We start from the raw sequence: 24,149 nt of genomic DNA on the forward strand, positions 1-24,149 counted from the left end.
GTATGAATGTATATGCTACCTGCACATTACACAACACCGCAAACACAGAGGCAACATACAATAGGCAATAGTAACAAAGTACGAAGAACAATATACACATTTCAATCGGAAAAGCAAATGGGCAAATGGTGAATCAACAGCATGTTTGCAATTCCTTTTCCTAAATGGGTATGCATTTTTGTGACAACATTTGAATTGAAATGCAAAAAAAGATATTGCATTATGATTTTCATGATTGAGTATGCATAATGTCTGCCACGTTGAAAAATAAATAGTAAAGTGTATAATCAAAAGTAAATGCTTAAATGAAAGAATCACTTCTCATGTTTGTGGTCCCGTGTGGCTCAGTTGGTAGAGCATGGCGCTTGCAACGCCAGGGTTGTGGGTTCAATTCCCACGGGGGGACCAGGGTTCAATTCCCATGGGGGGACCAGGATGAATATGTATGAACTTTCCAATTTGTAAGTCGCTCTGGATAAGAGCGTCTGCTAAATGACTTAAATGTTTGCCAAATCCTTTGCTTGTTCTAATGGCATGAATTATTACAAAACTAAAGATAATTCTCAATTAGCAATTGACAATGCTTTTCATACTTAAGACTGGCGAAATTCCAATTTTTCATTAAAATTAGATAAATCAATCGCAATGCCTCATTTTGCTATTTTTAAAAAATGTATTGTTCCGTTGACAGGTCTAGCATATCGAAAATGCAATCAAACACAGTGGACCGGGTTTTGGTAACATGAGGCGGAAGAGGTTGCCTGGGCTTGCTAGCTATGCTCAGACAGAAATATCGGTACTCTTAATTTCTTTAAGTATATCTGGATCAGAGAGAAAGAGGCGAAGCTGTACTACAGTGCCTTCAGAAAGTATTCATACCCCTTGACTTATTCCACATTTTGTTGTGTTACAGCCTGAATTTAAAATTGACCAAATAGATTTTATCCTCTCACAAATCTACACATAATACACCATAATGACATATTTTGGCAAATGTATTGAAAATGAAATACAAAAATATATATTTTACAAGTCACCATTGACCTCACTTTCTTAATATTGCGTTGCACCCCCTTTTGCCCTCAGAACAGTCTCAATTCATTGGGGCATGGACTCTACAAGGTGTCTATAGCGTTCCACAGGGATGCTGGCCCATGTTTACTCCAATGCTTCCCACAGTTGTGTCAAGTTGGCTGGATGTCCTCTGAGTGGTGGACCATTCTTGATAAACGGGAAACTGTTGTGCGTGAAAAATACAGCAGCTTTGAAGTTTTTGACACACGCAACCCGGTGTGCCTGACGCCTACTACCATACCCTGTTCAAAAGCACATACATCTTTTGTCTTGCCCATTCACCCTCTGAATGGCACACAGTACCAGTCAAAAGTTTGGACACACCTACTCATTCAAGGATTTCTTTATTTTTTACTATTTTCTACATTGTAGAATAATAGTGAAACATCAAAACTATGAAATAACACATATGGAATCATGTTGTAACCAAAAAAGTGTTCCAACAAATGAAAATACATTTTAGATTTGAGATTCTTCAAAGTAGCCACCGTTTGCCTTGATGACCGCATTGCACACTCGGGATTCTCTCAACCAGCTTCACCTGGAATGCTTTTCAACAGTCTTGAAGGAGTTCCCACATATGCTGAGCACTTGTTTTCTTCTTTTCATTCACTCTGCGGTCCAACTCATCACAAACCATCTCAATTGGGTTAAGGTCGGGTGAATGTGGAGGCCAGGTCATCTGATGCAGCACTCCATGGTATTGAAGTGTTGTGGTTGCAAGTTCACTTGGCACAACTAAAGCCTTTTCTTTTGGGGTGCTGCTATAGGCCACCAAATGCTAACAGTCAGTATCTAAATAATAGGTGCAAAATGCTTGATAGTGTATGTGATGTAAACAGAGAGTTCTCCTTTCTTGGGGACCTGAATATTGACTGGTTTGCATCAAGCTGTTTGCTCAAGATGAATCTTCTTACTGTAACCAGTGCCTGTAATCTGGTTCAGGTTATTATTCAACCTACCAGGGTGTTTACAAACACTACAGGAGCAAGATCATCCACATGTATCGATCACATTTGTACTAATACTGTAGAACTTTGTTTTAAAGCCGTATCTGTACCCATTGGATGCAGTGATCACAACATAGTGGCTATATCCAGGAAAGCCAAAGTTCCAACAGCTGGGCCTAAAATAGCTTATAAGAGATCATACAAAAGATTTTGATGTGACTTATGTGGATGATGTTAAAAATATTTGTTGGTCGGGTGTGATTAATGAGAAGCATCCAGACGCTGCACTTGATGCATTTATGAAATGACTTCTTCCAATTATTGATAAACATGCACCTGTTAAGAAACTGACTGTTAGAACTGTTAAGGCTCCATGGATTTATGAGGAATTGAAAAACTGTATGGTTGAAAGAGATGGGGCAAAAGGAGTGGCTAATAAGTCTGGCTGCACATCTGACTGGCTCTAGTTTTGTCTAATCTTGATTATTGTCCAGTTGTGTGGTCCAGTGCTGCAAGGAAGGACCTAGTTAAGCTGCAGCTAGCCCAGAACAGAGTGGCACGTCTTTCTCTTAATTGTAATCAGAGGGCAGTTTTCTCTGCTACCGCACGACAAGCGGTACCGGAGCGCCAAAACCTTTTGAGGATCTGGGGACCCATGCCAAATCTTTTCAGTCTTCTGAGGGGGTAAAGGTGTTGTCGTGCCCTCTTCACGACTGTCTTGGTATGTTTGTACCATGAGAGTTCGTTGGTGATGTGGACACCAAGGGACTTGAAACTCTAGACCCACTCCACTACAGCCCCATCGATGTTAATGGGGGCCTGTTCGGCCCGCCTTTTCCTGTAGTCCACAATCAGCTCCTTTGTCTTGCTCACATTGAGGGAGAGGTTGTTGTCCTGGCACCACACTGCCAGTTCTCTGACCTCCTCCCTATAGGCCATCTCATCGTTCTCGGTGATCAGGCCTACCACTGTTGTGTTGTCAGCAAACTTAATGATGGTGTTGGAGTCGTGTTTGGCCACGCAGTCGTGGGTGAACAGAGAATAAAGGAGGGGACTAAGTACACATCCCTGAGGGGCCCCAGTGTTAAGGATCAGCTTGGCAGACGTGTTGTTGCCTACACTTACCACCTGGGGGTGGCCCTCATACCACCCTCATGGAGTCTGTTTCTGACCGTTTGAGCAGACACATGCACATTTGTGGCCTGCTGGAGGTCATTTTGCAGTGCTCTGGCAGTGCACCTCCTTGCACTAAGGCGAAGGTACCGGTCCTGCTGCTGGGTTGTTGCCCTCCTACGGCCTCCTCCACGTCTCCTGATGTACTGGCCTGTCTCCTGGTAGCGCCTCCATGCTCTGGACACTACGCTGACAGACACAGCAAACCTTTTTGCCACAGTTCGCATTGATGTGCCATCCTGGATGAACTGCACTACCTGAGCCACGTGTGTGGGTTGTAGACTCCGTCTCATGCTACCACTAGAGTGAGAGCACCGCCAGCTTTCAAAAGTGACCAAAACATCAGCCAGGAAGCATAGGAACTGAGAAGTGGTCTGTGGTCACCACCTGCAGAATCACTCCTGTTTTGGGGGGTGTCTTGCTAATTGCCTATAATTTCCACCTTTTGTCTATTCCATTTGCACAACAGCATGTGAAATTTATTGTCAATCAGTGTTGCATCCTAAGTGGACAGTTTGATTTCACAGAAGTGTGATTGAGTTGGAGTTACATTGTGTTGTTTAAGTGTTCCCTTTATTTTTTTGAGCAGTGTATATATTTTTTCATTCGATAACGATAATTATCACGATATTAATCAAATGTTTAAAAGGTAAAGCCTTACAAGTCATGAGCAAGAAATTAAAAAAAATGAAGTAGTGCAAGTCAATATGCATTATAAATGTTAGCCTAAATGGCACATCACAGTTTATGTTGGGGTAGTTGTCTTACAAGTTACAAGCAAGAAAGACAAGTCTGTCTACGGTCTCTGGCTTTAAAGCTGCCCCATGGCAGGTCACTATGTTGCCACCTGTGCTAAAAACACGCTCTGAGGGGGAGCTGGTCGCAGAAATGCACAGGTAGCGCTTTGCCAGGTGGCTGACTTCGGGAAAGTTTTTTTGGTGGCTCTTCCACCAGTCCAGTGGATTGGTTTCACTGTCAGCATCAGGAGACTGAAGGTAGCAGCTGAGTCCCTTTTCTACCAGCTGGATTTCAGTAAGACCTGTGGTGGTGGAGTATGGCTTTTCAAAAAACTGCCCAGTGACTTTCTCTTTTTAGCTGGCAGTTGTGGTGAAGCAGCAGCAACGTCTCCCTGTGCTGGGCTTGGGTTTTCATGTCCCTCATTGACCACCTCTGAGACAACTCTTGCTTTTATGTGGCCCACCTTCTCCTCTATGATGTAATGTGTTTTAAACCCAGTGTCGACCAACGATGCTATGTCCAGGTCATCTGTGGCTAGGTCATCATATTTCTCATTCAGATAGTCCATGACTACCGTTTTGATGGTTTGGGTGAGCTCTGTTTCACCATCATCAGGTTTCATGACCTCTATTGAACCGGTGTATTACTGGCTTCAGGTAAGACACACTGACATAAGACTCAGCAGACAGAGCATCTGTGAATTCTAGGAGTGGGGTCAATGCCTGGTTGATGGACTCAAGAACATCTATATCAGTATAGGCGGGAGCTAAGTGCCGGGTCTTCTTGTCACTGGACAAGACCTGTGAAATGGCTATCTCCTGCTCCATTACTCTTCGCACCATCTTTTGACGTGATCCTCACCTGGTAGGCGACTGTCACCAAATTGTGCTGGGATAGGTTGTGTGTTCTTTTTGAGCAACTGCCAGGTTTCTCATCTTTTTCCACGAATAGGAAAAGGCACCTACCACTTTCTTACACACTCCAATTGCTCGATCCACCCGTTTGTCTCTACCTACTCTCTCTAAGAGAAATCAAGAGATTTTAATAAAATGTTAAAATAACAATTATCCCTTTAGTTATGTACAAATGTAATATTTAACTTAATCAGTTGATGAAAGAAAATGCACATTTAGTTTAATCTAACCAATCACTTCAATATACAAGGTTACTTACCATTGGCCAAGTGCAGACGATGTCCAAAACACGTTCGCACCACTATCTGTTGTAATGCCGACGTGTCTGTTTTGACTGCGTCCCCAGGAGGCGAGAGAGTCAATGAGCCCCTCTGCTATAGCTTCACTCGTGTGGTTGTCGGGAAAGTATGATGTTTGAAGGCATTTATTTAGAAGATACCACTCTTTGTCAATATAGTTGATAGTGAGGCTCTGATAGTTGATAAGGCTCTGATGTGCGACTAGACCACAGATCGGTAGTAGTAGCAAAATACGTCAAATCTGTCTTGAGCCATTCCTCAACTTTTCCCCTACACTCGGTGTAGAGTTTAGGCAGTGCGGTGTGAGAGAAATGTTTGTGGCCAGGGAGTAAGTACCTGAGGTCAATTAAATTGATAAGCCTCTTGAAACCTTCCTTTTCGACTGTGCTAAGTCGTAGCATGGCCTTAGCAAAGCATTTATGATGTCTTTGTGTCTTTTTGATGTTTGCTTGTAGGAAATAAACGCTGTCAGTGTTGACTGCTTCGGGCGAACATCCCTAGATTGGCTGGTGCTTGACGGGCGTTTATCAATACCGTGGCGCAAACTAAAAAATTCTGCACGTTCCAAAGAGTGATTTTGCTTCAGATGGTGAAAAAAGTTTGTCGTATTACCAGACTTGGTAGCCACCTGTCTACGGCATAATTTGCACCAAACATTGCTCTGCTCTTTGTCGGACTTCAAATAACTGAAACAGTTGAACCATTTTTATCATTAATTTCTTCGTTGGAAGCTGCTCCTTCTCCATGTCTATCACTGCCACTGTTTTCGCCTACATCACACATTTTTGTGCTTAATAGTGGCTACTCCATCACTCGAGGTGCTAAGTGTTTTTTAGTGGGCATATACCTCTCCACGTGCATATTGTCACTTCTCCGCGCGTTCCTGCTGCGTCACAGTGGTGAAATAGACTGCTGTACCTAATTATTCATATCGACATTATCGAAAATTTATATACACGTTTTTATATCGTTATTGAGGGAAGAAATTACCTCGATAATTATTGATATTAATTCATCGCCCAGCCCTAATTCAGTGTATATTTATTATGACAGTGACTGTGTGTGTTGTGAAGGATGGTTTTGTTCTTTTTTAACATAAATATATGCCTTATAGTGTGACTGCAGAAAAGCTGTTGTTAATCTAGGGTGTCGACTGTGCAAACCACAAGGTTGAGACAAGATGGAAAAATGCTGAATAACAAGAAAATAGGAATTGAGGAATGTGTAGGGAAAATGCTGAATAACAAGAAAACAGGAACTGAGGAATGTGTAGAAACCAACAAATCAGTTCAATCTTCACAAACATCATTCCGGACATTTGAATCCTGAGTGCTGTGTCTGGGCACCACCGATAGGCTAGCAAGTTTAAACCACGCTAAGCCTCTACTGTGACAGGCCAACTCTAAAGTTGGAACTACCTCTGTCACAGTATAAAAGAAGATGTCTGTACTATTTCAGTCAGTTCTCTGCTTTACCCTGCGTGGTGATACAGTGAACCCGTATATACGAAAATTGCATTTACCATTCTGAGCTTATGTTAAATAAAAATACTTAAAGTATATTTGGTGACTTTGAATCACATTTTATCCTGATACCAGATTTGATTGACGCAACCTTTGACAGTGTGGAGGGAGAGGGAACCCTTTGGCCAACAGCCTTTATATAAACTGTTGGTTGTCATATACAGTTGTTGTCGGAAGTTTACATACACCTTGGCCAAATCTTGGGCTGATTCTTTTGATTTTCTCATGATGTTAAGCAAAGAGGCACTGAGTTTGAAGGTAGGCCTTGAAATACATCCACAGGTACACCCCCAATTGACTCAAATTATGTCAATTAGCCTATCAGAAGCTTCTAAAGCCATGGCATCATTTACTGGAATTTTCCAAGCTGTTTAAAGGCCCAGTCAACTTAGTGTATGTAAACTTCTGACCCACTGGAATTGTGATACAGTGAATTATAAGTGAAATAATCTGTCTGTAAACAATTGTTGGGGAAAAAGTTTGTGTCATGCGCAAAGTAGATGTCCTAACCGACTTGCCAAAGCTATAGTGTGTTAACAAGACATTTGTGGAGTGGTTGAAAAACGAGTTTTAATGACTCCAACCTGAGTGCATGTAAACTTTCAATTTCAACTGTTTGTCATGGCACCATCAGGGTATCCCCACAAGAGATAGGAAACACACCTGCCTGCTCTTCCCCTTCAGTACTGTGACACCATATTTTCTTGAGCAGTAAAGCTGTTCCTTGACTGAATACTGTTAGTTGCAAGCATACTGTTACCTCTTTACCTATCCAAGTAATATGGGATTGTACATGTCCTACATTTGCTCATTGTTTAGGGGAAATGCACACACAGTGTGAGAGCTGGCCAAAATAAGAAACAAAATATTATATTGTACATGTGATGTTACACTATATAGTCTGATGAAATGCTTTCAGATAAGTCCTTTGTTTTTGAATAGCTACATACCATTAGTGATCCCCACTAGAGTAACTTTAGAGCATCATTTTTTGCAAGCTTATCTATAACCATGCAAGCTAGTAATCCAGCTAATTGTTAGTTATTTCCAAATGTGAAATTACAAGAAGGTGTTCCACGATGGTGTCTTGTTGTGAAGGTAGCTAACTAGCTAAGGTAGCTAGCTAGCTATGCTAGCCAGTACCAGTTGGTACTGCTAACGCTGGTACTGCTAACAGTACCAGTTGGTACTGCTAACGTTAGCCAGTAATGTTAGCCAGTAGTGCCTCTTCGCCAGCTAGCCAGATAACTACTAACCTACCGGTAGCTAGATACATATAATAGCCAATTAGCCATAATAGCTAGTAGTGCTAGCTAGCCAGCTAGTAGTGCTAGCTAGTGCAAGCCAACTTCATTCAGTTGTTGTTGAGTTTGTTCTATTGGCATGCTAACTTCAATATTAAGTTCTGCATCTTAGCTAACATGGGTATTTGTATCTTCCTGTCACACACAGACTAATCCTTTCTATGAGCTGCCAACCTAGCCTGTAAACACACTCCTAAGCCCAGTACATTAATGTACATACTACCTCAATTGGGCCGACCAACCAGTGCTCCCGCACATTGGCTAACCGGGCTATCTGCATTGTGTCCCACAACCAGCCAACCCCTCTTGTACGCTACTGCTACTCTCTATTCATCATATATGCATAGTCACTTTAACCATATCTACGTGGACATACTACCTCTGTATGTAGCCTCGCTACTTTTATAGCCTCGCTACGGTATACAGACTGTTTTTTTAACTGTTGTTTTATTTCTTTACTTACCTATTGTTCACCTAATAACTTTGTTGCACTATTGGTTAGTAAGTAAGTAAGCATTTCACTGTAAGGTCTACTACACCTGTTGTATTCGGCGCACGTGACAAATAAACTTTGATTTGATTTGAATATTAAATGAGGGGTTGTTATTTGTTTTCCATTATTCCATTTCCAATTTTGACACAATAACTGAGAAATCAAGTTGTTTTTCATTTTTAAATGAAATATCAAACACACTTAGTTATTTATTTTTCAAATTGGCAGACATTTATGCATATTCAATTATGAAAATTATATATTTTTTGCATTTAATTTAGAATTTTGCCACAAAAAATGCATTCCCATTTAGTGAAAGGATTTGCAAACATGCTATTGATATTTGATTTGGCCACTTGGATTTCCAATTGAGTTTCGGCAGCAAAATGCTTCCATACACAACATCCTAGTCCAGAGATACAAATCCAGATGTGATGGGCAGTGCAGAGGTTTAGGAGCTTGCAGCTTTCTCTGTCACTGCTTGAAGGAGACAGAAAAGTGTGTGACCTGGGAGGTCGGGTAGGGTGTACACTCCCGAACAACTTACCTAGCAACTGCCCTAGCAACCAATTTGAGCAAATTCACACAAGTCAGATTGTGAGTGTAACAGTATAACTTTAAACCGTCCCCTCACCCCGACACGGGCGCGAACCAGGGACCTTCTGCACACATCAGCAACTGACACCCACGAAGCGTCGTTACCCATCGCTCCACAAAAGCCACGGCCCTTGCAGAGCAAGGGGCAACACTACTTAAGTCTCAGAGCAAGTGACGTAACTGATTGAAATGCTACTAGCGCGTACCCGCTAACTAGCTAGCCATTTCACATCCGTTACACTCACCCCCCTTTCAACCTCCTCCTTTTCCGCAGCAACCAGTGATCCGGGTCAACAGCATCAATGTAACAGTATAACTTTAAACCGTCCCCTCGCCCCGACACGGGCGCGAACCAGGGACCCTCTGCACACATCAACAACGGTTGCCCACGAAGCACGGTCGTTACCCATCGCTCCACAAAGGCCGAGGCCCTTGCAGAGCAAGGGGCAACACTACTTAAGTCTCAGAGCAAGTGACGTAACTGATTGAAATGCTACTGGCGCGTACCCGCTAACTAGCTAGCCATTTCACATCCGTTACATGAGGACGGTTTATGGTACCCCTGGCCTAAAATCTCAGGCTCCGTTTCTGGGGGATGGGGATTGGAGTGTGCAACTTGAAAGGGTTGTGAGGTAAAGGGAATTCATAATACTCACTCTCCCTCTGTTGCTCTCTCTCTCTGTGTTCCTTTATCTCTCTCTTCTCTCTCTCCCTTTCCGTACTTTCACTCTCTCTCCTCTCTCTTTATGTCTCTTTCCCTCTTACCTGTCTTACAGAGTCATATCATATTATATGTATATTATATTAACTATTCTATTGAATAATTGATATATTTACAGAGGATAATTTATCGGGAGAAAAGAACAAGTAAATGTTAAAGGAGGTTGTGGTGTATTGGTTTGGCCACAAGAGTGGAGTGTAAGCACACAGAATTGAATATGACTTCGGGAATTGCCCATATCTTTAGGCATATAAATGGGCAGCACTGTGTGTGTTCCTCTCGTGCCATGTGTGGGTGCACACACACACCAATCATCGTAAATCATCTCCACTACCATATACACGGAAAGTAGAGGTGCAACACACTCTGAAAAATATATATTTTTAAGTTTGTATAATTCTTTCACAATGCTAGTGCACTGGGCCTTTACTAATCCTGTATTAGTGACCTATATAGCAGTCTATAACACAGGCAATTCATTATTTTTCGTGATTTCAACAAAAAAAGTAGTACATTGGGGCTTTACTAGTCCTAATTAGTGGACAGATATACACATTTATTTGATGAAACAATGAATTTGGCCTTACTGCTATAAGCCCATATAAAAGCTTTGAATAACAGATTCATATGTGGAAAAACAGATAGTCAAAAAATGTATCAAAAGGAAGTATGTTTTGAAGTGTCTGTCCTATATCTGAGAGATATAAGAAAACTCCCCGTATACCTTTGATGTAGAAATGCACTATTCACCTCAATTAATTTTGGGAGAAAAAAAAACACAGAACACCATCGTGTTTGTGAGAGTCTCATCTTTCCATATATGGGTCATATTAGTGTGTAGCCCAAACCGTTCAGACGTTTTTGTGAGAAGTCCGATTTTCGGGAGGACTCCTGGTCTGACAAACACCGCTGTAGCTCTGTCACCTTGACATTGACAGATGCAGTGGATTGAGATGCAGCCCATGCAAAAACACAGATATCTCTAGCTTATGCAGTGTTCACGTGCTAGTCGGAACTAGGAAACACTTTCTAACTGGTTGTAGTTATACACATGCCACATACCAGTTAGCATGTCGGAAATTTCAGAATGTATTTTTTATACTTTTACCCCTTTTTCTCCCCAATTGGTAGTAAGAGTCTTGTCCCATCGTTGCAACTCACCTACGGAGTCGGGAGAGGCGAAGGTCGAGAGCCATGTGTCCTCCGAAACACAACCCTGCCAAGCCGCACTGCTTCTTAACACACTGCTTGCTTAATCCAATGTCAGAGAAAACACCATCCAACTGGAGACCGGTGTCAGATTGCAGGTGCCCAGCCTGCCACAAGGAGTCACTAGAGTGCAATGGGACAAGGAAATCCTGGCCTGCCAAACGCTTCCCTAACCCACTTCATGGGTCTCCCAGTCACAGTCGGCTGTGACACAGCCTGGAATTGAACCCAGGGCTGTAGTGATGCGCCACCCGGGAGGCCCTGAATTTCCCACATTTTTACGAGCACGTGAACGTGGCATATAACAGACAGATTATTTTACTTTTTTTTTATATATCTTTTTTAATGCTAATTCGATTTTGACCCAATTGTTTTCTGAAATTCATCCCACCTGGAAAAAACTGGTTGAATCAACGTTGTTTCCACGTCATTTCAACCAAATAAATCTATCCGATGATGTAAATCAACTGATTGGATTTGCAAAAAGTAATCAACATAAGGGCATTTAAAAAAATGCTCACCCAGCTTTTAACCTAAATCAAATGAAATGGTGACATTTGTTGTTGATTTCATGTAGAATTCACGTTAGTTGACAACTCAACCGAATATAAATCAAAACTAGAAGTTGAACGGAAGTTTTTGCCCAGTGGGATACTTTTTAATAAAACGTTAATCAAATACAACCATGGACTGATTCCTTGTTGAGATTCAATTGTCACAGGGGCATTTGCGCTGAATTCCCATCTTAGAGCGAAAGCAATGAGGAAACAGTAGGTGGTTGTATTTGATTAACGTTTTATCAAAAAGTATGGTTTTTCAGCAAACAAAGAAAGGTACGCAACAATGGGGGACAAACATAGGTACAGTGGCTTGCGAAAGTATACACTCCCCTTGGCATTTTTCCTATTTTGTTGACTTACAACCTGGAATTAGAATGGATTTTTGGGGGGTTTGTATCGTTTGACTTACACCACATGACTACCACTTTGAAGATGCAAAATATTTTTTATTGTGAAACAAACAAGAAATAAGGGAAAAAACTGAAAACTTGAGCGTGCATAACTTCTCACCCCCCAAAGTCAATACTTTGCAGAGCCACCTTTTGCAACAGTTACAGCTGCAAGTCTCTTGGGGTATTTCTCTATAAGCTTGGCACATCTAGCTACTGGGATTTTTGCACATTCTTTAAGGCAAAACTGCTCCAGCTCCTTCAAGTTGGATGAGTTCCGCTGGTGTACAGCAATCTTTAAGTCATACCACAGATTCTCAATTGGATTAAGGTCTGGGCTTTGACTAGGCCACAGGTGTCAAACTCATTCCACGGAGGGCCGAGTGTCTGCGGGTTTTCGCTCCTCCCTTGTACTTGATTGATGAATTAACATCACTAATTAGTTAGGAACTCCCCACACCTGGTTGTCTAGGGCTTTATTGAAAGGAAAAACCAAAAACCTGCAGACACTAGGCCCTCCGTGGAATGAGTTTGACACCCCTGGACTAGGCCATTCCAAGACATTTACATGTTTCCCCTTAAACCACTCGAGTGTTGCTTTAGCAGTATGCTTAGGGTCATTGTCCTGCTGGAAGGTGAACCTTCGTACCAGTCTCAAATCTCTGGAAGACTGAAACAGGTTTCCCTCAAGAATTTCCCTGTATTTAGAGCCATCCATCATTCCTTCAACTCTGACCAGTTTCCCAGTTCCTGCTGATAAAACATCCCCACAGCATGATGCTGCCACCACCATGCTTCACTGTGGGGGATGGGGTTCTCGGGGTGATGAGAGTTGTTGGGTTTGCGCCAGACATAGCATTTTCCTTGATGGCCAAAAAGCTAAATTTTAGTCTCATCTGACCATATGTTTGGGGAGTCTCCCACATGCCTTTTGGCAAACACCAAACACGTTTGCTTATTGTTTTCTTTAAGCAGTGGCTTTTTTCTGACCACTCTTCTGTAAAGCCCAGCTCTGTGGAGCTTAAAGTGGTCCTATGGACAGATACTTCAATCTCCACTGTGGAGCTTTGCAGCTCCTTCAGGGTTATCTTTGGTCTCTTTGTTGCCTCTCTGATGTAGGGGCTTCATAGCAAAGGGGGTGAATACATATGCATGCACCACTTTTCCGTTTTTAAATTTGTTTAAATTTTTTGGAAACATTTTTTTTTTTTCATTTCACCAATTTGGACTATTTTGTGTATGTTCATTACATGAAATCCAAATAATATCGATTTAAATTACAGGTTGTAATGCAACAAAATAGGAAAAACGCCAAGGGGATGAATACTTTTGCAAGGCACTGTACATGGTAAGGGCTTAAGAATTAAAATGTTTGTAGTATCAACGCATAGCGACTCGAAGGAGTACTCATAGCAGGTCGAAGGTTAATTTCAAAAACTAGATGGAGGCAAACTTTCACAATGCATGTAATTGTTAATAGTAGGCCTACAGTAAATAGCTTACCTAAAATGTCAAACTATTTTGGGGCTACAGTAGGCCTAGGCCATAGCTGTAGCTTTCAATAATTTTTTCTGAATGTGTTGTGGAGTACCTCTGCCATATATTGAGTGGCGCAGCAGTCTAAGGCACTGCATCTCAGTGCAAGAGTCATCACTACATGTAATGCTCGTCTTCCTCCTCGTCTGAGGATGAGCAAAGATCGGACCAAAAAGCAGCATAGGTTGAATACATAATGATTTATTAAAGAAAGACGAACACGAAGAACACTTGACAAAATACAAAATAACAAAACGACGTGAACAGACCTGTACTTGAGAACATAAAACAAGAACGCACGAACAGGAACGTACACACGAATGAACGAACGAAACAGTCCCGTGTGGCACAAACACTGACACAGGAACAATCACCCACAAACAAACAGTGTGAACAGCCTACCTAAATATGGTTCTCAATCAGAGGAAACGTAAAACACCTGCCCCTGATTGAGAACCATATCAGGCTAGTTAACAACCCTAAACATAGAAACAAATAACATAGACTGCCCACCCCAACTCACGCCCTGACCATACTAAACAAAGACAAAACAAAGGAAATAAGGTCAGGAACGTGACACTACAGTACCTGGTTCAAATCCAGGCTGTATTACATCTGGCTGTGATTGGGAGTCCCATAGGGCGGCGCACAATTGGCCTAGTGTGGTATGGCTGGAGTATGCTGTCATTGTAAATAAGAATTTGCTCTTAACTGACTTGCCTAGTTAAATAAATACATATTATCAATTTGTTGGACTTTCTGGCGTGACTTCTTGATTAGTATTCTGCCACCAGCACAAATTATGACATCATGTTTGTATGGTAATGAAGAAACCTTCAAAATAAAAACATTGCAACGTGGATAACTCATTCAAAATAAATATTATTTTAATAAGTGGTTACTTTTAATGTGTCAATAAGAAAAGGCAATAAGTAATGTATGAAAACAAATGTAAAATATGGTTAAGATTTTTTTTGGGGGGGGGGGGGGGGGAGACCAATAATGACAAAAAACTATGTTGACACTGGTATGTTGAGAATATTGGGCTGTAGAGAGAACTTTTTTACCTGTCTCAGCTTAGTGGGATGGAAAATACTCAGTATGGTCTCTACGAACCAAATATGGTTCGTTTTTGAGAGGGACTGTGTCGCACAGCCTGCTGCTGGCTTTTCACAGGGCCCCTTTGTTCCCCACACCCTCCATTGTCCCCCAATGCAATACCCTGTAATAGACTGTACATCACAGGAGGATGCTGAGGGGAGAACGGCCCATAATAATGGCCGGAATGTAGCAAATGGAATGGCATCAAACGCCTGGAAACCATGTGTTTGATGTATTTGTTACCATCCCGCCTACTCATTCCAGTCATTACCACCAGCCCGTTCTCCCCAATTAAGGTGCCACCAACCTCCTGTGCTGTACATGGGATACATATTGGCTTGTAGAGGGAAAACGTTTCTACCTGTCTCAGCTAACGTGGGGTGGCAAATACTCAGTAGGGTCTCTACTAACCAAATATGGTTTGTTTTGGAAGGGGACTGTGTCGAACGGCCTGCTTCTGGCTTTTCACTCCGCCCGCTCCATAAAAGTTGGGGTTGCGATTATTCAGTCGGGTCTGTAGAATATATATATATATATATATATATATATATATATATATATATATATATATATATATATATATATTGTGGCAAACCTCTTCAAGGTTATGAGCATTTGTCACAAATTAAGTGGGAAACTGTCACCAAATTACCCCAGAATGAGAGTTCTTTCGAACAGGACAGTACCTGTGTGTTTGTCTCTCCGTCCTGGTCCACCCAGGTCGTAGGCAAGGTCAAGGATAGCAGGGTTCGGTACACGAATCGGGTTCTCAGTAGGTCCAAGTCCAAACGCCAACAGGTAAGTCCAAAACAGTCCAGCTCATACACAGTAAATCCAGCCAATATCTATTGTCTCTTTCTCTATGGTTCACAGATCTTTCCAGCCCTCACTTCCTCTTCCTGGTTTTTCTTGACCCTTTATTCGTGTGTTGGCTCCACCTTCTGAGGGTTCCACTTGCTTCTGGGACTTGTAGTTTTGGCAGTCGGCCATTTTGTGATCTGTAGTTCTGATTGGGGTGGCCATTTTAGTGATCGGGCAGAGCCCGTTTATTAGTTCTGCTCTCACATATCTGCCATTTATCACTCGACCCCCTTCTTTGCCACATATCTCCCCCCCTAGATCCGACCCCCTAGGTCGGGCTACCGCAGCAAAATATGCGTGCATGCGGGATAACCCATCCACATTTCCCATTTCCTTCCCTGCTTTGTGTTTCAAGTCAAAGTGAAACGGTTGGAGACTCAAAAACCACCGCATCACCCGAGCGTTCTTCTCTTTAGCCCTATGCATCCAGGTGAGTGGGGCATGGTCACTGATGAGGGTGAAGTGGCGCCCCAGCAGGTAGTATTTCAGGCTTTCTAGAGCCCACTTTACTGCCAGCGCCTCTTTCTCAACGACTGCGTAGTTGGTTTCCCGTGGTTCCAGCTTCCTGCTTAAAAACAGGATGGGGTGTTCCACCCCTTCTACCTCTTGGGATAGCACTGCTCCCAAGCCGACCTCTGAGGCATCCGTCTGAACCACAAACTCTTTCTCAAAGTCTGGTACCACCAGCACTGGATTACAGCAGAGAGCCTCCTGTAATGTCCTAAATGCTTTGGTGGCCCTTTCATCCCATTTGACCATGTTTGGCCCTCTGGCTCTAGTCATGTCGGTGAGTGGGGCGGCCACTGTGGCATAACTTGGGATGAACTTCCGGTAGTAACCGGTCAGCCCTAGGAAGGCTCGAACTTGCTTCTTATTTACTGGTTTCGGCCATTCTCTAATTGCCTCCACCTTCTTCTGTTGGGGTTTGATTAACCCTCTTCCCACGGTGTATCCCAGATACTCTGTTTCCCCTAACCCCACATAACACTTGGCAGGGTTCGCCGTGAGCCCTGCCTTTCTAAGGGCGTCTAACACCGCCTGTGAATTTGCCAGTACCCTTTTGTCAGGTCCAGGGTCGTAATGTACCGAGCTTTACCAATTTTCTCCAGTAGTTCGTCTACTCGGGGCATGGGGTAGGCATCAAACTTGGAGATTTCATTTACTTTCCGAAAGTCGTTACAAAACCGCAAAGACCCATCGGGCTTGGAGACCATCACAATTGGGCTAGACCACTCACTATGTGACTCCTCGATCACTCCAGCTGTCAACATTTTCTCTGTCTCTGCTCTAATCGCGGCCTGTCGAGCCTCGGGTACCCGATATGGCCTCATGCTCACTTTTCTCCCTGGTAGGGAAACGATATCGTGAGCCGTAACCTCAGTTCGGCCGGGTACCTCTGAAAACACATCTCTGTTTTTCTGGATCAGGGTCTTTACTTCCTGTACTTGTGCTGGGGACAGAGTAGGTGAAATATTTACTTCGGCTGCCTCCTGAGTGTGTGTAGGGTATGTGACCATTAGTGTTTCTCTCTCTCTCCATGCTTTTAACAGGTTTATGTGATAGATCTGTTCCTGTTGCCGTCGACCTGGCTGTCGGATCCGATAATTCACTTCTCCTATTTTCTCCAGTACTTCATATGGTCCTTTCCATGTGGCTAGTAGTTTGCACTCTACCGTGGGGATCAGCACTAACACCTTATCTCCCGGTTGAAATTCCCTCAGGGTAGCCTGCCGGTTATAAGTGTGCCGCTGGTGCTCTTGTGCTTGTCTCATGTGCTCTCGGACGATGGGCATGACTGTGGCTATCCTGTCTTGCATTGCCGTGACGTGCTCTATGACACTAGTATACGGGGTGGATTGGTGCTCCCAGGTTTCCCGGGCGATGTCTAAGATTCCCCAGGGGTGCCTCCCATATACCAGCTCAAAGGGAGAAAACCCCAGCGAGGCTTGAGGAACCTCTCTAATGGCAAACATCAGATACGGCAACATGCAATCCCAGTTTTTCCCATCCTTATCGATTACCTTCCTGAGCATTGACTTCAGGGTCCTTTTGAATCTCTCAACCAGCCCATCCGTCTGAGGATGGTAAACCGATGTCCTCAACTGTTTCACCTGCCACAATTTACAAAGGTCCGCCATAAGGCGGGACATAAAGGGGGTCCCCTGGTCAGTAAGGATCTCCTTTGGAACCCCTACCCTGGTGAACAAGAGCACTAATTCCTTGGCAATATTTTTGGAAGTCATCGTCCGAAGAGGAATGGCTTCTGGGTAGCGAGTGGCATAATCTAGAATGACCAGAATGTATTGGTGTCCTCTGGCGGACTTGGGTAGTGGGCCCACTATATCCATCGCTATCCTCTCAAATGGCGTTTCGATTATAGGGAGTGGCACTAACGGGCTTCTAACAGCTGGTCGGGGAGCTGTTAACTGGCACTCTGGGCACTCTCCACAATGACGAGCCACTTCAGCCTGAATTCCTGGCCAGTAAAACCTCCTTACAATCCGGTCTCGGGTTTTATCGATACCAAGGTGTCCACCCAGAATGTGCCCATGAGCTAGATCCAGTACTGTCCTCCGGTACCGGGTGGGGACCAACAACTGTTCAACCACATCAACCCCTATTTTTGAGACTCTGTACACCAAACCCTTTTTCATAATGAAGTGGGGAAAACTATTAGGCCTCATCCCATCATTTATGGGAGTACCATCGACGACCTGCACGTCTGCTCTGGCTTGCTGCAGGGTTGGATCCTGGTTTTGGGCCGTCCCGAAATTAGTCAAGGACCCTGCCAGGTCTGCTGGTTCTAGATCGTCATCCTCTGGATTCAGATCGACCCTAGCCCCACTAGTACCGGGCTGTTCGTTATCAACGAGGGTTGCTACTTCATCCTCATCCTCCCCTACTAGCACCTGTGAGGTTGGCCCCTGAGAGACCTCTTTTCTTGGCTTTGGTTGAAGACCCCATACTTCTTCCTGCTTGGTCAGGGTTGTTGGCTTCTCAAATATGCCATTCTTTTGGCCTAACTGCGCAAAGTTAGGAAAGTATCTACCCAATATTACATCATATGGCATCTTTGGGACCACGCCGACCTCACAATCCAGCAGACCGTCCTCTGTTTGTATGCTCACCAAGGCTGTGGGGTACAGACGGGTATCACCATGAATGCATGTAACACTGATATCCTGACTTGTATCCAGTTTATGAGTTGGCACTAGGTTTGCAACGACCAGGGTTAGCATACTGCCGGAATCCAGCAGTGCTTCAACCTCTTTCCCTTCAATCGTCACCCTGCACATATGTTTGTTTCTTGATCTTTCAAGTACAGTGGTTACAACAGGACATGCATACCACATATCATCTTCTTTTTCACCGAGGTTACATTGCATTGGCTCTTCTTTAATCGGGCAGTAGGCTGCAATATGTCCTGGTCGATTACAATTGTAACAGATAATAGGGATTCGGGGGGGAGACCCCCTCGACCCCCGGTCCCGGTTTCCGTTTTTTCCCTTAGTGTCTCGGCCCGATTCTGATTCTTTCCTCATGGCCCCACGCTGCTCTCTTCCCCCTCCACCTGTTGGGACAGTCTTACCCTGTCCGCTGGTTCGCCCAGGCCTGGGGAATGGGAATCTTTCCTCCTGTGCCTGCTCAGCTGTTCCTGCCGTACAATACCGTTCAACCAGGCCCACGAGATGGTCGGCGGAAAATACCTCGTTCTGGCCAACCCATCGTCGCACTTCTTGGGGTAGACCTCTCTGAAACTGGTTGAGTACGATGGTCTCGACAATCTCGGCGGAGGAACGGGTCTCCGGTTGCAACCATTTCCGGGCCAGATGAATCAAGTCGAACATCTGTGTTCGGGGAGGTTGTCCAGATCGGTAGGACCACTGGTGGAAGCGGTGTGCCCTCACGGTATCGGTCACTCCCAGTCTAGTCAGAATCTCTCCCTTTAGTTTATCGTAATCCTGTGCATCTTTCAACTCCAGGTCGAAATACGCTTTTTGCGCGTCCCCGGCCAGGTATGGTGCCAGAAGCCCTGCCCATTCTTCTTTCGGCCACTTCTCCCTCTCTGCAGTCCTTTCGAAGGTGGTGAGATATGCTTCCACATCATCCTGTGCTGTCATTTTTTGAAGAAAATTATTGGCCCGCCTCTGGGTATTTGCAGCTGGTAATTGAGCCCCAATTTGGTCCGCTAGCCCCTTTAGGCCTTCTCTTAACTCCCGGGTGTTTCTCTCTTGCTCTTCTCTGAGCAGCTGGTTGGTGCGGTGCTGGGCCTGTAACGTGTCCTGGTATATTCGCATTGCATCCTGATGAGCTATTTGTTGAGCTCTAGTTGCCTCTTGTTGGGTGGCCGCCGCTTGTAACAAGGCCTGTATGACTCCCTCCATACTCATTTTCCTGAGAAACTTTCCTAATCAAACCAAGCAACAAAAAAAAAAAACTTGACTCCCCTTTGGAGTGTTTTTTAAAAAAAAATTTTTTTTTTTTTAACCTAACCAGCGGAATGGTTAGTCCATATGCCCACATTCTCCACCACGTGTGGCAAACCTCTTCAAGGTTATGAGCATTTGTCACAAATTAAGTGGGAAACTGTCACCAAATTACCCCAGAATGAGAGTTCTTTCGAACAGGACAGTACCTGTGTGTTTGTCTCTCCGTCCTGGTCCACCCAGGTCGTAGGCAAGGTCAAGGATAGCAGGGTTCGGTACACGAATCGGGTTCTCAGTAGGTCCAAGTCCAAACGCCAACAGGTAAGTCCAAAACAGTCCAGCTCATACACAGTAAATCCAGCCAATATCTATTGTCTCTTTCTCTATGGTTCACAGATCTTTCCAGCCCTCACTTCCTCTTCCTGGTTTTTCTTGACCCTTTATTCGTGTGTTGGCTCCACCTTCTGAGGGTTCCACTTGCTTCTGGGACTTGTAGTTTTGGCAGTCGGCCATTTTGTGATCTGTAGTTCTGATCGGGGTGGCCATTTTAGTGATCGGGCAGAGCCCGTTTATTAGTTCTGCTCTCACATATCTGCCATTTATCACTCGACCCCCTTCTTTGCCACAATATATATATATATATATATATTGGTGTTATTTCATGGTGGACTGAGGTCTAAATACCTAATATAACTTTCTGCTACACCTAATCCATTGTTCCCAGTGCAATACACCGTAGGCCTATAAATTACATATCGGCTTATAGACAAAAAACGTTTATATGTACTAAAGTAAAAGTGGGGTTGGGATTACTCAGTAGGGTCTGTAGAATCTATATATGTGTAACGTCCTGACCAGAGTTCTTATGTGTTTTGCTTGTTTAGTGTTGGTCAGGACGTGAGCTGGGTGGGAATTCTATGTTGTGTGTCTAGTTCGTCTGTTTCTGTGTTCAGCCTAATACGGTTCTCAATCAGAGACAGCTGTCAATCGTTGTCCCTGATTGAGAATCATATATAGGTGGCTTGTTTTGTATTGGGGATTGAGGGTGGTTGTTTCCTGTCTCTGTCTTTTGTCTGCACCAGATAGGTCTGTCTTGGTTTTTTCACATTTGTTATTTTGTATGTTGTTTGTAGTGTTTCACTTGTTCTTTAATTAAACATGTTGAACACTAGCCGCGCTGCACTTTGGTCCTCTCCTTCACCACTGGAAGAAAGCCGTTACAATATGGTGTTATTTCATGGGGATTTGGTTCAAATACCCAGCAGCACTTTCAATCATTGCTCTGCATCTTTTACGAGTCAGCAATTACAGTCTGTTTTTTGAGTGCAAAGAGGTTATGCCAAATTCGCCTAGAACGATTCATAAGTGGTGAGGTTTTGAGCATGTGATAGTGCCTGTGAACTTAAAGTCACATTGGACAGTTATAGCCATAGGTATGCAACATGCCGTTTGTTGTAGTAATTGCATTATATTCAATCTTAACCTGTCTAGGACTGGTGTGTTCCGCTAGCGGAACCCCTCGCCCACCGCCAATGAAATTTCAGGGCGCCAAATTCAATCAACAGAAATCTCAGAATTACATTTTCTCAAACATACAAGTATTAGACACCATTTTAACGATAACATTCTCGTTAATCCAACCACAGTGTCCGATTTCAAAAAAGCTTTTCTGCGAAAGCAGAACATATCATTATGTTAGGTCAGAAACTAGTCACAGAAAGCATACAGCGATTTTCCAACCAAAGAGAGGAGTCACAAAAAGTTGAAATATTTATAAAATGAATCACTAACCTTTGATATTCTTCATTAGATGACACTCCCGGGACAACATGTTACACAATACATGTATGTTTTGTTCGATCAAGTTCATATTTATATCCAAAAACCTCAGTTTACATTTGCCTTTGCCTCAAAAATATCCTGTGAATTTGCACAGAGCCACATCAAATCACAGAAATACTCATAATAAACATTGATAAAAGACACAAGTGTTATTCACAGATTTAACCTGTCTAGGATCAGCGTGCCGCTAGCGGCACTCCCCCCCCCCCCCCACTGAAAAACCAGTGCCGCGAAATTCAAAAAAAATATTTTTTTAAAATATTTAACTTTCACACATTAAAGTCCAATACAGCTAATGAAAGACACAGATCTTATGAATCCAGTCAACATTTCCGATTTTTAAAATGTTTTACAGGGAAGACACAATATGTAAAGATGTACATCTATTACCTAAAAACACATTAGCATATTCCACCATCTTTTATTTGTCCACCAACACCAGTAGCCATCACCAATTCGGCTAAACTAAGATATTTATAGCCCCTAACCAACAAAAAAACTCATTAGATGACAGTCTGATAACATATTTATGGTATGGGATAGGTTTTGTTAGAAAAAAGTGCATATTTCAGGTAGATGGCATAGTTTACAATTGCACCCACCATCACAAATGGACTAGAATAATTACAATGAGCAACGTGTTTACCTAACTACTAATCATCAAACATTTCGTAAAAATACACAGCATACACGAATCGAAAGACACAGATCCTGTGAATACAGACAATATTTCAGATTTTCTAAGTGTCTTACAGCGAAAACACAATAAATCGTTATATTAGCTTAGCACATAGCAATTAGCAGCCCAGCATTGATTCTAGCCAAAGTGAGCGATAAAAGTCAACATCGCCAAAAGATATTAATTTTTTCACTAACCTTCTCAGAATTCTTCCGATGACACTCCTGTAACATCACATTACAACATGCATATACAGTTTGATCGAAAATGTTTATATTTAGCCACCAAAATCATGGTTAGACAATGTGAAATGTAGACAAGCTGGTAAAGAAAACGTCCTTGCGCCACTTAGACAGTGATCTACTCTTATACATAAATACTCATAAACGTGACTAAAAAATATAGGGTGGACAGGGATTGATAGACAATTTAATTCTTAATACAATTGCGTTATTACATTTTTTAATTTATCCTTACTTTTCAATACAGTTTGCGCCAAGCGAAGCTACGTCAAAAAACATGGCGTCCTAAGCCACTAAAATGTTTCGACAGAAACACGATTTATCATAATAAAAATGTCCTACCTTGAGCTGTTCTTCCATCAGTATCTTGGGCAAAGGATCCTTTCTTGGGAGAAATCGTCTTTTGGTGGAAAGCTGTCCTCTTGCCATGTGGAAATGTCAACTACGTTCGGGATGAACTGAAAAGCGTGACCAACTTTTCACATCGTTGCAAAAATAAATGTCCCAAAATCGCACTAAACGGATATAAATTGCTATAAAACGCTTTAAATTAACTACTTTGTGATGTTTGTAACTCCTATAACGAGTGAAAAGATGACCGGAGAAATATAACAGGCTAAACTAATGCTTGGAACAGGAGAGGGTCGGTGTCTTCCACGCGCGTTACGCAGCAAGAAAAGACTTGCTAGCTAAAGGTTTTTTTCATTTGTAGGGCCTGTGAACGAGCAATCGAGCCCGTTGGAATCGTCATCACGTAAAGGCATCCAGGGGAAGACGTAAGAAGTGTCCGTATAGTCATAGCAACGACAGTGCCCGTTTAAATGACTTCAGAAAAGTGGCCAACGTTTCTCAAATCTGACTCCATGTCAGGGAAATTGCTGTAGAATGGGCTCTGTTCCACTTAGAGACAAAATTTCAACTCCTATAGAAACTATAGACTGTTTTCTATCCAATAATAATAATAATATGCATATTGTACGATCAAGGATTTTGTGGGAAGCCGTTTAAAAAATTAGCCACATTAGCATAAATAGTCTAAACAGCGCCCCCATCCCCAACAGGTTAAAGATATGCTTCTCCTTAATGCAACCGCTGTGTCAGATTTCAAAAAAACTTTACGGAAAAAGCAAACCATGCAATAATCTGAGTACGGCGCTCAAAGACCAACACGACCCAAGAAGATATCCGCCATGTTGGAGTCAACATAAGTCAGAAATAGCATTATAAATATTCTCTTACCTTTGATGATCTTCCTCAGAATGCACTCCCAGGAATCCCAGTTCCACAATAAATGTTTGATTTGTTCCATAAAGTTCATCATTTATATCCAAATACCTCCTTTTGTTAGCGCGTTTGGTAAACAAATCCAAACTCACGACGGGCGTGCAAGTCCAGCGGAAAGTACGGACAAAAAGTCCAAAAAGTTATATTACAGGTCATAGAAACATGTCAAAGTAAGTATAGAATCAATCTTTAGGATGCTTTTAACATAAATCTTCAATAATGTTCCAACCGGA

Source organism: Salvelinus fontinalis, chromosome 11 (genome assembly GCF_029448725.1).
Source record: "Salvelinus fontinalis isolate EN_2023a chromosome 11, ASM2944872v1, whole genome shotgun sequence".
Classification (NCBI taxonomy): domain Eukaryota; kingdom Metazoa; phylum Chordata; class Actinopteri; order Salmoniformes; family Salmonidae; genus Salvelinus; species Salvelinus fontinalis.